This window comes from Bos javanicus, chromosome 5, assembly GCF_032452875.1.
Source record: "Bos javanicus breed banteng chromosome 5, ARS-OSU_banteng_1.0, whole genome shotgun sequence".
Classification (NCBI taxonomy): Eukaryota; Metazoa; Chordata; class Mammalia; order Artiodactyla; family Bovidae; genus Bos; species Bos javanicus.
In genome coordinates, this window is record NC_083872.1 from 27529400 (window position 1) to 27547730 (window position 18331).

At 50.1% G+C, this 18331-nt stretch overlaps 1 long non-coding RNA gene across 1 annotated transcript; it reads left to right on the plus strand.

The window, feature by feature from the left end:
* The first annotated feature begins 772 nt into the window (after positions 1–772).
* Positions 773–10730, plus strand: LOC133247323 (uncharacterized). The gene is made up of 2 exons (XR_009736365.1): positions 773–886; positions 10363–10730. It is a non-coding gene; the product is annotated as an uncharacterized LOC133247323 (long non-coding RNA).
* The last annotated feature ends 7601 nt before the right edge of the window (positions 10731–18331 follow it).

The following is an 18331-nucleotide window of genomic DNA, read 5'->3' on the forward strand; positions in this document are numbered from 1 at the left end:
GAGCAGCGATACAGATAGAGGGGAAAAATCCCTCCTAGGATGAAGGTGAGAGGAGCAGGACCAGATAGAGAAGCCAGTTGATGTAGTGAGGTTCTGAGCAGTGGAGTTCAGAGTGCAGCTGAAGGGCCTGACTCAGAGCACAGCGAGGGCCATATCCCAGAGGGAGGAGGAAAGGATGGGAATGGGTACAGGCAGCGGGTAAGGGGATGTTGTTAAGGATGGTAGTGGCAGCAATGGCGGTCCCTTTGGGCACCATGAGTTTATGATTCTGATGACTAGCAGAGGAGAGTGATGGTGCATCTGGCCTCATGTTAGCTAAGAAGACACTGTTTCTTCCTTAGCCTGGATCACTCTCCTCCTTTATGGGGGCTTGGAAGCCTTCCTTGACTGATACCTCCACTCTGCCCTTTCCCAGTACACGCCTCAGCTCCCCGTTCCCTTTTTGCCTCAGCACAGAGGCCAAGCGCTCCCCTTGGCTCAGTGTCTGTCTGTCTGTCCCTTGTCAGAGCGAAGGCTCAAGGAAGGACGTGAGGAGGCGATGGGAACACATGTGAATCTGTAAAATGGGTGGATTCTCCCTCAGGACTGTCCCCCAGCTCTCAGGACAGGCTGTGCCCACAAGGGGGTGCTCGGCCAGAGAAGGCCTGCGTGGCACCATCTGGGCAAATGGCCCAGTTGGCAGGCTGGTAGCAGGGCCCTCACTCTGGTCAAGACCTTTGCTCCCTGCTCAGATGGCCCTGGGCTCCGTTGCCATGGCTGCTTTTTAGTTTGAGGTAAACAGAGCTCTTCCTCCTCCTGTCCAGACACCTAAGTTCTCTCTGGGGAAGGGTTGGAATTTCAAGCGTCCAGGTGTCCCTCACTCCCCTTCCCGGAAGGCACGAGGGCGGTGAGTCATGCATTTAGGCCCTTCTCCACCCCCTCACTGCTCTCAGGCACCCTGCTTCCCCCTCCTGCCCCTCCTGCCCCTGGGTCTGGAGAGAAATTGGGGAGGATGGGGTGAGGGCTGGGTCTCGCTATCAAGCTGGGTGTGGGGTGGAGGGCAGAGCCTTCCTGTCCTCCCATCTAGGGGCCTGGATCCTGGGGCCTGAATCCAATCCCTGGAATCAGTGAGAACAATTACAGCTTCTTTCCTCCTTATCTGCTGGATCCTTAGGGCCTGGGGTGAAAGAGAGGAGAGGACAGAAAAAACAAATGTGGGGGAGAAGAATAGGGATCAGAGCGGAGAAAATGATTCACCTGGATAGAATTGACTCTTGGAACCATTCATTCATTCACTCATTCTCTCATTCTGTGAATCAAACAAATTCCTGTGCTGGGTGCTGAGGGAAATAGAAACTTGCAAGACAGAACCCTGTTATGTTTTTTTTTTTTTCTGATGTGGTCCATTTTTTAAGTCTTTATTGATTTTGTTACAATATTTCTTCTTTTTTAATGTTTTGGTTTTCTGGCCATTAGGCATGTGGCATCTTAGTTCTCTGACCAAGGATTGAAACTGCCCCCCATGCACTGGAAGGCAGAGTCTTAACCACTGGACTGCCAGGGAAGTCCCACCACCCTGATTTTGAGGAAGCGCCTTACAGCGGGGTGTGAAGGCCCTGGATTGGAATCTGGGGGCCCTGGCTTGAGCCCCAAATACCACTGGATGGGCAAATCACTTCTCTAAGCCTTGGGTTCCTCGTCTGTGAATGAGGATAACCATACTGAGCTCCCAAGGTTACTGTGCAGATCAGATGAGATGAATATGGACGCCTGCTTCATTCGCCCTTGTCCACTGCCTGTCAGATGCCTGTGGCTTGGGTTTACAATCAGGGAGGGGTGCTCAGACAGGTATAACCCAGCCCAGGGAGTAACAAAGGTCGGTTCTTGGGGTCTCTGTGGGAGGGGCACTTCCTACTGTGCTGACTGTGGGTGGCGGTGTGCGGAGGTGCCTGGTGTGTGATTTTCATTCAGTAAATGTTTGCAGAGGGCCCGGGGTGTGCTGGAGCCGGGGCCTGCAGGAAGGGTAAGGTTTCAGCAGGTGCAGGCGCCAAGGATGGCGGCAGGAGGGACAGGCAGAGCCCTGGGGCTGGGGCAGGAGCAGCTAGTGCCAGGTAGGAAGGACTCAGCTCCATCCTTCATGAGCCGCTTGACCTTTACTCTGAAGGCAAAGGAAGTTCTGAGCTGGGGAGTGACAGGATCAAAGTGGTGTTTGTAGAACAGTCTGGCTGGGCCCTGGGCCTTGGGCCCTGGGAGAGGACAACTTGGAGCAAAGCAAAGCGAGCTCAGTGAGGAGGCGGAGGGGGGCTGGGCCACAGGGAAAAAGCCTACGTGTCTAGGAGCCTCAGGCGGGCAGTGAGGTCACCTCTCCCCCAACTCTGCGAGGAGGAGGAGGGCGTTCGTGGCTGCACGTCTCTCTCCCTGGGGCCCCTTCTCACCTGCTTGCGAGAAGGCGGGAGGGAACATGGCAGGGAGTTGGAGAATTTCTCAGGGCCACAGACAGCAAGGAACACTGCCTCTTCTCTCCTCCTTCCTTCCCAGAAGCCAGGGCTCCACTCAGGGCGGAAGGGGGACAGATTGGAATCAGGATTGGGCTCCCTTCTGGGTCCTACTCCAATGCCCCAAGAAAGAGGGTGAGTCAACTGCCATTTTTGAAGCTGGAGAAGTAGTTGATGGTGGCAGAGAGAGGGAAAACCCACAGGCCACAAGAAATTCACTGTCCTGAATGTCCAAAGTTGCTGCCTGCAATACAGTGCTGTCCAGCCCCGGGACATAACTTTCTTGGGAGGGAAATTTCTGGCTAAGGGCTGGCTGATAGGAATCCAAGACACTTAGCCTTTGTTGGCATCAGTGATCCTGGCCACCCTTTGCTCCAACTTCATTTCCGGATGGACCACCCATGCTGGGGTGACTCAGGTGTATGGCCTAGGCCTCCCAACCCCCAGGGCTGACTCAGCCTGAATTCCGGAGAATGCGGAGATAGCTCTCCCCAGCTCTCCGTGGGTGGAGAGATAAGGTTTATGGCTGGTTCTCTGCAAGGTGGTGGGCTGTGTGGACATCCCTCCAATTGCATTCTTCTTGGGCCTGACCTTGCGTTACACAGACTTTTCCAGGAATTTGAGGCATTTCAGCACCATATTCAGAAATCTGCTCCTTGGCACCTCCTCCCCCAGGAGGTCTCCTCACCACCCAGGCCGTGGCTTGCTCTTGTCCCCTCGAAGCACGCTGTTCCCACTCTCCTCTGGGCCTTGGACTCTGGGCTCCATGTTCCACTGTAGGTCTGAGTGAAAAGAGATCCCCCCGCCAACCCCTCACCGCTCCTTTTGCAAAGGAACATCCCCTCCTTTCCTTTTCCCTCACTCTCCTCCTCCGCCTTGCATTAGCCGGTCCTTCCTTCAGTCTAGCCTTTTCTCCCTTTCAATACTTAAACTTCCACTTAATGTAATATTTATTTTCATTTTATCTCCAGGTCACATTCTCTATATTAAAAAATAGTCATATAATAACAATAGATGGAGTATAACCTTTCAAAACTGTGACTATATTGTATATGTCTAACTTGTGTGATATTGTACAGCATTAAAAAAGACGCCGTGAGTATTGAGACTTCCTTGGTGGTCCAGTCGCTATGACTCCAGGCTCCCAATGCAGGGGGCCTGAGTTCCACCCCTAGTTGAGGAACTAGATCCCACATACCACAAGTAAAGGTCCCACGTGCCACAACTAATACCTGGTGCGGAGAAGGCAATGGCGCCCCACTCCAGTACTCTTGCCTGGAAAATCCATGGATGGAGGAGCCTGGTGGGCTGCAGTCCATGGGGTCACGAAGAGTCGGACACGACTGAGTGCCTTCACTTTCACTTTTCACTTTCATGCACTGGAGAAGGAAATGGCAGCCCACTCCAGCGGTCTTGCCTGGAGAATCCCAGGGATGGGGGAGCCTGGTGGGCTGCCATCTATGGGGTCATACAGAGTTGGACACGACTGAAGCGACTTAGCAGCAGTAGCAGCAGCCAAGTAAATATATATATATATATATATATATATATATATATATATGTATACACACACACACACTTTGTAGATATTGAAAAAATTTGGATTTAGGGAAAAATTATGTATGATCATACTCACTTCCTGCATCCCCTACACTGTCAGAGAAAAAAGTGAACTTTACACACTTTGAAAGATGGGTTGCACAGAGAAAGATACACCCAAGTAACAACACAGAGACCAAACGGCAGACATGTCAGAAGCACAGACGAGACAGCTCAGGGCTCACAGCAGAGAGGAGGAGTCACAAAAAGGCTCAAGCTTTGCAATACCATGGCTGGGGCCTTATTGAAAGGGAGAAAAGACCAGACTGAAGGGAGGACTGGCTAATTCAAGGAATAGCAGGAGCAGAAATCAGTGAAGTAGGGTGGTGATGCTCCTTTGAAAGGGAGGAAGGCATTACACTGGAGAAGGAAATGGTAACTTGCTCCAGTATTGTTGCCTGGAGAATCCCGTGGACAGAGGAGCCTGGCAGGCTACAGTCCATGGGGTCGCAAGAGTCGGATATGACTTAGCGATTGAATCATCACATCAAGGCATTACTTAAGGGAGCTGATGCTGTTTTGTTCAAGGGTTGGTATTGCAGGTAGGTAGCATTGGAGAAGGCAATGGCAACCCACTCCAGTGTTCTCGCCTGGAGAATCCCAGGGACGGGAGAGCCTGGTGGGCTGCCGTCTATGGGGTCGCACAGAGTCAGACACAACTGAAGCAACTTAGCAGTAGCAGCAGCAGCAGCAGACTCTGGAGGGCAGGTGAGAGTGGACTTACCACAGGAGCTCCTTAACGGAGGAGAAGGAGGCAACAGACAGGGGTTGGGTGAATTCTTGGGGGAGACCTTATAGTTTTCACCCATCAGAGCGGTAGGTTTTTTTTTTAACTTAAAAAAATCTTTTTATTTTATATAGGAATAGAGCCAACTAACAATGCTGATAGTTTCAGGTGGACAGCAAAGGGACTCAGCCATATATATATACATGTCTCCATTCTTCCCCAAACTCCCCTCCCACCAGGGTGCCACATAACACTGAGCAGAGTTCCCTATGCTATCCCATAGGTCCTTCTTGGTTATCCATTTTAAATAGAGCCGTGTGGACGTGCTGATCTTCAACTCCCTAACTATCCTGTACCCCTCCCTATTCTTCCCAGCAGTAGTTCCATATGGGGACTGCACAGGGTAAAGAAAATCTCTTGCAAACATTAGCATTATATAATTGCCCAAATCAGGTGTGATTTCAAGCTTAATGTTTTCCCCAAGGCATTGCAATCACTTTGGGAAGATCAAAGTTCTAAAAACAAAATGAATTTAAATGTCATTAACAATAAAATGTAATTTCAAGGAATTTTTAAAATAAATGGGACTGCTCCTTCATAAAAGATGCAACAACTGTAGCTCTGAGAGGGGAAGTGACCTGTCTCAGATCACACAGCAACTTAGAGACTGAGTTGAGACTGGAGCACGGGTTATTTGATTTCCCAGTTTAATCGGCTGTGGCCGTATATGTTGTTTCAAGAACTGTTGAAAACAATTCTTAAAATGAAAAAAAAAAGAATTCTCCTGACAAAGCCTGGAGCACTTTGGAGGTGGTGGAGGAATCTGCAGAAGTGAAAGGTCCTGAGGGTGTGTCAGCTCGCGGGATTTGTGGGCTGGGCAGGGACTGGGAGCAGGAGGTCAGCTAGCCAGGGAGCCCGCTCTCAGCTGTCCCGGGGTTCCTAAGCCCCAGATCAGCAGGGCAACTTCTGCAGGCCTTCTGGAAGTCATCTTCCTTTGTCAGAGGTGCTGGCTGATGACAGCGAACGCTTTCATGCTGGCCTGGAGGGTCTGTACCCTATCCCCTGTGTCTCTGTGTCTGGTTAGACTCAGGACGGGGAAGCCCAGCAGGACAGGGAAAGCTAACTGGGTTTCGGAGCCAGAAGAGTTGGGTTGGATTCTGATCCTGACACCTAGGTGCTACGGGACCTTACAGAATGGATCTAAAGTTTCTAAACTTCTGCATGTTAATGTATATATAAGACTAGCTGTACTTTCCTCATAGGTTTAATTGTGAGGATTAAATGGGGTTATAAAAAGTCTATGATTCAGGGAGTGCCTGGCATATGGTAAGACCCTGAAGGGATGGGGAGAGAGGGAGGGGTAAGGCAGGGAGGCAGACAGGGCCCAGTTCTACTGTTAGAGCACAAGCTATTCTTAACCTCAATGCTCAGTTTCCTCAGCTGTAAAATGGAGACAGTGCTGATTTCATAGTTTCTCTAAGGATTAAAAGCTGTCATTACTGCCTTAAGGAAACTCCTAAGTCAGTGGATGGGTACTTACACCCATGCCCAACTCTGGGAGACCGGATCAGAGTCCTGGATGGGAAACCTGGGGAGAAGTCTGAGAGGGAAAGTCTGGGAGGGCTTCCTGTAGGAGGTATTTGGAGTGGAGCCAGAGAGAGGAGAGTCTGGTGAAGGAACCAGGTGGAGAGAGAGTTTGTGTAGGAGCTGGCTGTCATGTGAAATAGGGTCAGGCTGTGGGTGGGGAGGGGTGGTTGGAGGTGGAGGGTTCTTGTGGCTGCAAATGTGGGGGTCATGGGAGCCATGGACCTATGGGACTAGGAGGAGGCCTGGAGACTCTGACTTCTGCAGCGGGATACTCCTGAGCCAGAAGCTCTGATCCGGTAGGGAAATGGCCCTCTCCTTTGTCTCCCAGGGCTTTCCTTGAGGCTCAGCTGGCAAAGAATCCACCTGCAATGTGGGAGACCTGGATTCCATCCCTGGGTTGGGAAGATCCTCAGAGAAGGGGAAAGGCTACCCACTCCAGTATTCTGGCCTGGTGAATTCCATGGACTGTGTAGTCCATGGGGTTACAAAGAGCCGGACACGACTGAACCACTTTCACTTTTGTCTCCCATGTTGTGGAGGCTGTTTCTGGGGCTTGTGCTTCTCTTAGCTTTCCCAGATGATCACCTGGGAAACCAAGGAAGGAGAGAGAGGGCAGTACAGGAGCAATGCCTTGGGGAGCCCTGGCCTCAGGCTGGAATTCTGTTGGGAATGCAAAAACACAGACTGCTCTGTGTTGCCATAGAAGCTTGCCTAACACTCCTTGGGGCTAAACAGGTTCCAGCTGGCTGGGCTGGCTGGGACCAAGCCCAGTTCCACCTTCCAGGTCAGCAGCTTTGTCACTAGACCTAGGGTTGTATCACTGTGATCTGTTTTGGAGTTGTCTTAGCCCTTAGAGACCAAGGAGTCCCGGAAGGTATGTTGGATATCGGGTGGTAGGTAGTACCGACCTGACCTGACCTGAGCTGCTCTCCTACCCTCTCTAATACACACACATACACACACACACACAATGGCATAGACTGAGCAGTGATTAGTGAATTCATTCATCATATGTTGGAAGGCGCTTTCTAAGCACTTTCTAAGGCTGCAGATATAGTAGTTAGTAAGGCAGTCAAGGTCTCTGCTCGCATGGGCTTTCTTTTTTTGGGGAGGTGTCCCCTAGGTCTGTCTGGATTACTAAGTAGGAGAGGTCATTTAGATATTCAGTAAATGAATATAATATATATTTTTTGGATTGCTAAATAAAAGAAGAAAATTTTGGGGGAGACATTTCTTCTGGGTTATTCACACAGACTCTATAAGAAAGCATCACTGAAAACAGCATGCCCAGGCTTTGGACTTACCCCAGACTTGAGGTCAAATCTTGAAGGACCTTTAAATTTCTTATCTGTAAAATGGGGTAATGTTACCTTCCTCCTGGGTTATTTTATGATTATAAATATGTAAGAGATCTGACACTTTGACCATTAGTGGGAACCCAGCAAATGAAAGCTGACATCATTATCACTATCATTTATTTCCCACATCACCACCTTCACCATCATCAAGGATGGCAGGGAAAAGAGCCCTGGGTTGGGAGCTGGGGAAGCAGAATGGGTGTCATGGGCAGAGCTCAGTTTGCATGGCTGGCTTCCTTGGAATTGGATTTGCAAGCTTCTGTTTTGCATTGCAGCAGAGTTTTGCATGTTATCCCTTAATTACAATCCCAGAGACTCCTTCTTATACTCGCAATCACCACCTCTCTCTAGTTACCCTCAACCCTTCTGGACGATCGCTCTCTGCCTTGTGAACACCTCCCATGGGCTGAGTGAACACTGCAGAGGACACAGAGATGCATGAGACATGGTCCCATCCTTCAGGGACTTCAATTTTCACCAGGCAAATGAGTCAAAGTGGGTGTGAACACAAGTTCCATGGGCTGCTGGTCCTGAAGATGGTGAAGGAATGGGGAAGCTGCACATGGGGAGGGGTGATGAGAGTCGAGCTAACATTGATTGAAAATCTACAACTGTCAACTTACCTGATTGTTAGACCAGTCCTTAGGTAGTTGCATTTTCAGCTGCGGAAAAGGAACCTCAGAGGGATTAAGTAGTGTGCCCAGCTTCACACAGTTGGGAAGTGGTTACAAAATTCTTTTGATCGCATGCAGTATCCTCTGGCCTTCAGTCACACTGGCTGCAGTAGGACATGCATCAACAGGCTTGGTCAGTCCCACCAGTGAGGAGTCCACCGCATTCAGTCCAGTCTTCTTCAGAGCCGTGTGGACTTGGGCACTTACCCATCCTTGCCTGGAAGGATAAACTTACAAACTCTTTGCAAGTTTCCATGAGGTGAAGTTCACAGTGCACATAGTAGGTCTTAGAATGTGTGTCTGGGGCCCTGCCAACCCATCTATTGAACTTCTGCCACCACTTCCCAGGTGACAATGCAGACTTCACTTGTCCAAAGCTTGAGCTTTGGGGAAGTTTTTCTTACAGCCAGCAGAAGTCTCTCTCTGGGGGCTCCTTCCTGCTGGTGCTGGTCATATCCCAGGGGCCATACAGATGAATTGGAGAAGGAAATGGCAACCCACCCCAGTATTCTTGCCTGGAGAATCCCATGGGCAGAGGAGCCTGGCAGGCTACAGTCCACGGGGTCACAAGAGTCAGACACGACTTAGCGACTAAACCGCAACCACCACCACACAGATGAATGTCCCTTCTTCCTCTGGCAGTCTGTGCCTCTTCTCCAGGGAGCATGCTCTCAGTGCCAGCTACCTAAGGGGTTTGCAGAATGTGGTTTGCATTCATCTCCTTATCCCAGACATCTCTTTGCATTGGCTCCATGTGTCCAGGTCCCTCGTCAGAGTCAGACAAGAGCCAAACCCTGTTCTCCAAGCATGGCATGATGGGAGGGGAGAAAACAGGTTCTCCCAGATTTGGATCTCCTGTTGAGGACCACAGAGGATTTCATGGTGGCCTCATCACCCTGTTGCTGGTGTGAAGGTGTGTGTGTGCGTGCATGTGTGATGAACAAAGGTAAGGTGATGGGTGTAAACTGTGTGTGTTCAGGGGGAGAGTCTACACATTCCCTCTGTGGCATCTTCTCTGGGTGGATGCCCTGCCAGACAGAGGTTGGCACAGGGATGGGAACCAGACATAGATACTGGTGGATGCTCTCCTGTCTGCAAGAAGCTGCAGTCTGACTCTAAGGTCCAGCAGCTCGTGGTGAGTGTGAGCTGCAGTCTGCTAGAGCAGAAGGTGCTAGGGTCAGAAGGGAGCTACTAGAAGTGCCTCTGAGTCACCTTCTCACTTCCCTTCATGTTGGACTCGGCCAGGCAATCAACTGCCATATCCTGTTGGTTCTTTCTTCTTACCATCCTCTCACCACCCTGCTCCGGGCACCCCACAAGCCTTCTCTCTTGTGCTGCAATAGCCCCCTGTCTAGTCTCTTGCCAGTTTTAGCCCCTACCGTCTAACCTACACATTGCAGCCCCCTGAATCTTCCTAAAGCACCACTTTAACCATGTCTTCCTCCCAGCCCGCATCTTCCTTGGCCCCTGTGACCTATAGGATAAGCTGTCTGGCCTTCAAAACCCTCAATCCCATCCCCTTCTCCCCATCTGGCCTTGCTTTTTCATAGATACCTGTTCTTATCCAATAACTCACTGCATTTTATAGGTTTCTTTTCTAAACTCACTTTCATCAAGCCCAAACTCATTTTGTTTTTTTTCAAACTCATTTAAAACAGCTCTTCTCTTCCTCTAAATTCCTATATCCTATGTCTCAATCACTCATTTATCTGAGATCAATATTTCCTTGATAAGTAGAGAAGGTAGACTTTGACCAGGCAGGATTTATATTTATGCAACGGCTGGGTACACCAATATCTTTATACCCCTATAGTCTCTATATTTCCATATCTCCTTTGTGTACATTGGGATTACAGTGAGTAGCGAACATCTGTTGTTTTTACCTGCCCAGCATCTCTTCCTCTTCTTTTGCTGAATTATCTTCTTCTGCCCTTCTTCTATAGAGTTTGGGAAGGGCTGACCACCTTGTCCTCTACCTGGCTCACAGTCTGGTATCCCAGTCCCCCTGCTACTGTGATTGGTTCCAGGAGGAGCACGTGACCTCAGTCAATCCAATGGGAGTCGGTTTTGGAACGTAAGCCATAAAGACTGGGAAAGTGGCTCTCCCTTGGTTGCCATCCTTGCTGCAGCATGGACATGGTCATGGTCAGCTAAGAAGGAAGCCCACACAGAAGGAAACAGTCAAGGGAAGGAGAGAAAATTCGATGCCATCATCAAGTCCCTCATCTGGCTATACCAAAGCCAAATAAACATCCCAAACCTCCCAATTATGTAAGCAAATAAATGCTATTTCATGCTTATGCCCATTTGACTTGGGTCTCAGTCACTTGCAGTCAGGAGTCCTCAGCAATAATGAGTACCTGGGTGTCTTGGTTTGGATGATTTAGCTGTGTGTGTACAGGCACTTGTGTGACGTGCATTGAAGGGTGGCATGCATGTGGCTGTGATGGGTGGGAAAGGTGGCACTATTCACGCTTGGATGGCGTGTGTGTGTCTAAGTGGGGAGGGCAAGGGGCTGACTAGCTGTTAGGATCAGAGGGGATGTATGCACACAGGGTGGGCATGTGAGTGGCTGTTTGTCCTTGACTCCTGTGTATCCTGAGGGCAGGGGCTGAGTTTGAATTACATGTACCCAGGGAGAACCCAGCAGGTACTCAAAATACCTTCTTATCATCATTAGGCTCTACCCTCTGGAGAAAATCCCCATTGTTTTCTGATTGAAGCCAAATTCTTTGGACTCCTTGAGTGATATATAGAATCATAAAACTTGTGTTAATGTTGATGGCTGACTATCCCCACCCCTAATAACAGGAGAGGAAACAGATCCATATAGGAGTCATTTGTCGAGGCATAGCCAGATGTCACCAGGTGGAGTCTTTACTTCCTTCTTCTCCAAGAGGTGGGGACAGAGATGGGCAGGGCTGGCCTTGGGCACTTTTGAGGAGACCCCCCCCCCACCGCCCCAGTCCTGCTTCTCCATGAGCTGTGGTTGAGTTTATGGTAGGTGATTAGCCTCACACTGGATGTTTATGGTAGAATTTCTGGGAATTTATTGCCAGCTCCCATGAATCTTGATCTCTGAGCCCTTTCTCCAAGGTGGGCCATAGCTGCTTGCATCTCATTTCTTTCTCTTCCTCCCTCAGCTCCTCACTTCACCAGAACAGAATGGTCTCCCCAAGCCAGAGCTTCCCTGCCAGGGTGTCTGGTCACACCAGCTGTGCCAAGAGTGAGCTATACCTGTGTGATGCACTGGGCCCACCAGCTCTCTGAGTGTCAGAGGGAGGCTTTGCGTGGCCAGAGCACACCTAGTCCCAAGCATTTACCCCAGCTTACCATGCACAAATGATCACTTCCTGTGGGCCATGACTCTTGACTGCGGAGAAGGTTTGGAATGGCCTAAGAAGTGGCTGTTTCCCGGGATGAAGCGGTGAGATCTGGAGACCGGGAGAGCTCTCAGAAGATCACGCCTTGCCCATGACTTTTCACCACTCCACCTGCATCGTGCAACTTTCTCTTCTGAACCAGATGTGGAAGGGTCACAGCTCCTGTGTATCAGGAGAGCAAGAAGGGGCCCTTCTTCTTCACCCAGGGCTGGACTGGGTGCCTGGGCTAGTGTGTCAGAATGTGCCCTACCCTGGGACTCTGATCAGTATGAAGTATCAAGGCCTTCAAAGGTTCTTTTTTTTAAATTGAAGTATAGTTGATTCATAGTGTTATATTAGTTTCAGGTATACTGCAAAGTGATTCAGTTATACACGGACATACGTATATGCTTTTTCAGATTCTTTTCCCATATAGGAAAGATATTGAATATACTACAAGATATTGAATACAGTTCCTGCTGCTATACAGAACATCCTTGTTGTTTAGCTATTTTATATACAGTAGTAGTATGTGTCTGGTGATTTTGAAGTGTAGAGCTGGAGAAGACTTGAGAATCCCTTAGACAGCAAGGAGATCAAATCAGTCAATCCTAAAGGAAATTCACCCCGGATATTCATTGGAAGGACTAATGCTGCAGGTGGAGCTCCAATACCTTGGCCACCTGATACGAAGAGCTGACACATTGGAAAAGACCCTGATGCTGGGAAAGGTCGAGGGGAAGAGGAGAAGGGAGCGATGGATGATGAAATGGTTAGATAGCATCACTGACTCAATGGACATGAATTTGAGCAAACTCTGGGAGGGAGTAGAGGACAGAGGAGCCTGGCATGCTGCGGTCCATGGGATCACAGAGTGGGACTTAGTGACTGAACAACAACAGTGTGTATTTGTTTTGATCCCAAACCCCTAATTTATTCCTCTCCAAAGGTTCCTATTCAACTCCACTAGTTCTGGGTTTTTAAGGGGGTACCTGGGGGATGTTTTTCAGACCACAAAGGGCCCTTTTCAAGCAGAGCCCTAGATTTCTCTGAGGCCGGGAGATGTGGGCTGAAAAATGAATACTCAGAAGTCTGTCACAGCCTGAAACTTCAGGCAATGTTTTGGTAAGGGAGCTTACCTCAGTACCCTTCCCCACCAGACCTCCTGCCTCCCCAGAGGGCACTTGGACTCAGTGCTGACACTGTGTTCTTCTTCCTATCAAAGTACGCTGCTGTCCTCAGGCCCCCTCTCTCAGGCCCTGCCCCTGGGAGTGTCAGTTTGCTGATCTGAAGGTGGTCTCCAGGCTGCTAAACCATCAATATACCAAGTTAGTGACTAAGGACTCCTAATATTCACCTTTCAATAGAAACCTTCAGGCTATACCTTGCTTAATTCATAGGAGGCTCCTACCTGCACTGAACTGGCATGAAAGGAACCAAAAAGCTATCTCCCCACACCGTTTTGGAGCTTCCCTGGTGGCTCACTGGTAAAGAATCCACCTACAATGCAGGAGATGCAGGAGACTGGGGTTTGATCCCTGGGTTGGGAAGATTCCCTGAAGGAGGGCATTGCAACACCCTCCGGTATTTTTGCCTGGAAAATCCCATGGACAGAGGAGCCTGGCAGGCTATAGTCTGTGGGGTAGGAACACCACACTGTTTAGGGTATTGTCTGATAAGCAATACCCTAAGTGGACAAGTGTGAATGAATGTGTGAATAAAAACAGGAGGGAATAAAGGCCTGGGGTCCCTTCCCCTAACTCCTTGCTTTGGTCTTCAGGTTGTTGGGCAGGAAATTCAAAACAAAAGACCACTGGACAATAGCTCCATTGCCAAGCAACCCAGGCCACAGGTGGCTCAGATGGTAAAGCGTCTGCCTGCAATGCGGGAGACCTGGGTTTGATTCCTGGGTCGGAAAGGTCCCATGGAGAAGGAAATGGCAACCCACTCCAGTACTCTTGCCTGGAAAATTCCATGGATGGAGGAGCCTGGTAGTCTACAGTCCATGGGGTCGCAAAGAGTTGGACACGACTGAGTGACTTCACTTTCCAGGCCACAGGTGATTCTTAGGGCTAGGAGTGAGGGTAGGCATGGGGGCTGTAGCGGAGACCCAGGTCCTTGCAGTTCCTTTCCCCTTCCTGCACTCCTATCTGGTTACCTGAACACACCTTTAGGGACACTTTTTTCTTGCAGTGGAGGTATGTAGGCGGGTGGGCTGTGCAACTCCTTCCTTGGGGACCCATCCTCCTGGGGAGCCAGCGACTCCCTGTGTCCTCCTTCCCATCACTCAGACCTCCTGCACATTGTCCTCACCTCTATGAGAGGGACCCATCTAGGTCCTCTCTCAGTCTGTCTGTGTCCTTGGAGTGTCAGGCTCTGGGGACTGGTCACTATCTTCCTTCCTAAAGGGCAGGTATCTCCTTCTTTCTGACCAGGGACCCTGAAGTGCTCTGGACTTGGGCTGTAGCCTATATCCTCTTGGGAGAGGAGAAAGGTGTATTTCTGGAGGTCTTCATGTGAGAGCAGAGCCAAGGCCAAGAGCTCAACCCTGGCTGCTGCAAGGAAGCTTTTAAAACGTGCAGGTGGGCTTCCCTGGGCTCTCAGTGGTAAAGAATCCATCTGCCAATGCAAGAGACATGGGTTCAAGCCCTGGTCTGGAAAGGTCCCATGTGCCTTGGATCAACTAAGCCCGTGTGCCACAGCTGTTGAGCCTGCACTCTAGAAGCAGAGAACTGCACCTACTGAGCCCATATGCCACAACTACTGAAGCCCGCGACTCCTAGAGCCTGTGCTCTGCAACCAGAGAAACTACTGCAATGAGAAGCCCGCATACCGCAACTGGAGAGTAGCCCCTGCTCGCCGTAACTTGAGAAAAGTCCGCAAAGCAATGAAGACCCAGTGCACTCAAAAATAAGTTAATAAAATCATTAAAAAAATAAAAGAGTTCTTGTATTAAAAAGAAATACAGGGGCAGCCTGGGCGATTTTGGTGTGCATGCTCCAGACGGAGAACCAGAATTAAGAGGAAGGGCAGCAATGACTGAGCTACGGTTGACTGTCTGTCCAGTAGACAGCTGCGTCCAGTTTGGTATCAGTGGAGACGAGGGTATAACGAAGGGAGAGCAGGCTGGAGACCTCATCATCTCCAGGCTGTAGGCTTGTCTCCTTTCCTCCATTAGGAGGCTTACCTTCCTACTTTTCTCCCTGTGCCTGTTCTAATAATTTCTAACTACGTCTTCTGTCAAAATAAAAAGTTTGGTTTGGAGGACATTCGTGGTTGTCCAACCAAAGCCTAAGTTCTGTGACAGCAGATCATGTATCAAGGCTCTCAGAGTGGGGAGGATCGGGAAGTTCTAGTCCAAACCCCTATCTGAGTTAGGAATCCTCCTACAGTAACCCAGAAGACAGCTGGTTAGCACACCTTGTTCTCCAGATTTCTAGGGGCAGGAGCTTGTTGCCTCTCTAGGCAGTATATTCCCATTCGGACTGGCTTGAATCATCAGAGCTGTGTTTATCACAATGACAAATAGTCGCCATTTACTGAGCACTGACTACAAACAATTTTGGCCTTGAGGCATAGGGCACAAAAATGAACAATCAGATCAACTTTATTATTCATGATGTGGCTTACTGATGGGTTTTCCCACCATCTGTGGCTTTCCACTTAAATTGTTCTTGCTGCCTCAGCCCTAAACTCAGATATTTCCATGTCAACAGTAAGACTCAAATGCTCATCTTTTAAAGTGACTTCAGTTCTTTGGAGACTCTGCTCTGGTTACTAATCTAGAAGCAGGGAACCTACCTTTAGGATCTAAACAAAATCTTCCTTTCTGTCCCCTGAATCCTATGCTGGTCCGCAAAGTCTCTACTTTATATACGTGGCTGATTTATGCTTTTGTGGATTGCCTGTTTTTGTGACAGCTTTATTAAGCTATAATTCACATACCACACAATTCAACCATTTAAAATGTACAATTCAATGATTTTTACTATTTTCACAGGCTTGTACAATGATCACCATAATTGAATTTAGAACATTTTCATCAGCCCTAAAAGAAACTCATATTTTTACCAATCACTTCCATTCCCTCCAGCCTGGAGGTAGTCTGGCAACCATGAATCTGCTTTCTGTCTCTATAGATTTGCTGCTTCTGGACATTTCATACAAATAGAATCATGCAATACGTGATCTTGTGTGACTGGCTTCCTTCACTCGGCATAGCGTTTTTCAAGGTTCATCTGAACTGTAGCAGGTATGGGTGATTCATTCATTTTTACTGAGAATGGTACACCATTGTAGGGGAATGTCGCCTTTTGTCTCTCCATTCACCAACTGGTGGATGTTTGCATTGTTTGCATTTTGGCTACTGTGAGTAGTGCTTCTTTGAGTGAGGTGTTTTGTGTCACCAGTCCTGATCACTGAGAAGAATGTGTTCAGACCATCTTTTCGGAGGATTGTGAATGACGTATGATAAAGAGCTACCCTGTTCACCCATCTCTGGCCTCAGCCTTGACCTGAGGCCTCCAGGGACTTCCTTGGTGCCATCCTGTGCCATCACCATCAGGGTGGAGGGGGTGAGCGTCTCCTTCTTCCCTCTTCTGACTTCCAGGAAAGGCAGTTTGGAGCAGAATCTGGATCTGGGTAGCGCGTCACCAAAAACACTTTCCCTTTTCTTGGGCAGGAAGCAGTGTGCAGACCTCAGTGGTCAGAGACAGCTTTACAAGTTGTCCCCTCAGGCCACCTCGGTCCCATTTTCTGCTCCCTCGTAACTTGGCCCTAGTCCTGAAAGTGAAGTGAAGTGAAAGTTGCTCAGGTATGTCCGACTCTTTACGACCCTATGGACTGTAGCCCACCAGATTCCTCTGTCCATGGAAATCTCCAGGCAAGAAGACTGGAGTGGGTTGCCATTCCCTTCTCCAGGGGATCTTTCTGACCCAGGGATCAAACCCAGGTCTTCTGCATAGCAGGTGGATTCTTTACCGGCTGAGCCACCAGGGCTTCCCTCTATTGCTTCCAAGCCAGAATCCCAGGCAGGGGCCACAGGAGTGGGCAGGTCTGGCCTCTTCTCTTGCACCCCAAGCTGGGTTTCAGGCATGGGGGAGGGGTTGGCTAGGGCTCTGGGCAATAGGGAGCTGACAAGAAAGATGCAAGCACTTTCCACCCTGGATCGTTCTGGGCTGCCCCAGCAAAGAGGAACTTCCCCTGGGTGAGGTCTGGGCCTTCTTACAGCCTGAAAACCACAGAGTCCTCGTAGGCCGCTTTGTCTTCATCTTAAACAAAAGGCACTCCTGCAACCAGGGGACCGGGTGGCTGGGGCTGGGGGTGGGAGAGCTGAGATTTCAGGGGAGGGCTCTGGGCTGCAGTTCTGTGCGAGGACTTTAGGTAAGGTCTCTCCCCTCTGAGTGTGCCCAGGTCCGCTGTGTGGACCACAGTGTGGGGGAGGAGAAGCAGGGAGCTGCTGGGTTGTCCCTCCCCTGGGCTGCCATACCTGTCTGACCAGCCCCTCCCTCTCTCCTTCCGCCTTCTCTGGGCCTGGTTTGGCACCGGGCCCATACCCCTCCCTTTGGTCTCAGGAAAGCGAAGTCTCTCAGCTCTGCTCGTTGTGGGTGTTTGTTGGAGAGGGGGGAGCTTGCATTCAAATCACTCCTTGGAAAACTAAGCATTGTTTAAAGGGGCTGAGAGAGGGCCTGGTACAAACAGGTACGGCCTGGTTCTGTGTGGCAGGAGGCCAGGCCTGGGGAGGGTGGGAAGAGAAAAGAGGGGAGGGAAGAAAGGGATGTGGTCATTGTGTCCCCTCTGAGAGTCTCTGGGTTTGTCTTTCCGGAAGGGACTTCAAAGTACGTTCTTTTGTGCGTATGTGTGCATGGTCTGGTATGTGTGATCTGAGGGGAGCTTATCTGCAAGTCTGTCTTTTGGGATTTGTCCGTCTCCCAGGGAGAGGGTTTCTGGGTCTCACTCTCTAAGGGTCTCTGTGCCTGTGCTCTGGGTGCCTGGGATGCCTGCTGGAGAAGGACGTAGAGTCATCCACTCACCTGTCCTGGGGACAGGCATGGTAGCAGTCACCTCGGTTGGGGCTTGGGGGCTTTGGGCCACCTGTCCCTCTCCTCCAGGGAATCTGTTGGCTTTGCGTAAACAGCCACCCACTCCTCTCCATTTCATGCCCTGCAGGATCTATCAGAGAATCCAGCCCCAGCCATTAGGTAATTGCTACTGGAATCTCTGCCTTGGGGACCCAAAACTTGTGCTTTCCACCCACAGCCTGCCTCACCATGCCCCACCCAGGCCCTGGGTGCCTTATTCAGCTCCCCATTCTCCAGCCTTCTGCAGGTGCATGCGGTGCCCCAACCTGCTCTCCTGACTCATTTTCTTAATGGGTTTGGGGAGACAGGTGCAGGGACTCTATTCCTTCTCCTACGGCCAGCGGGGGACAGGGAGGTGGCCGGGGACGAGAAAGAGAAGCTGCCGGTTGACTCACCGTTGGAGCTCCCCACTCCACCCCCACCTCACAGTCCTGCCTCTTTCCTGTGATCCACCCACTGGGGGCCGTGGG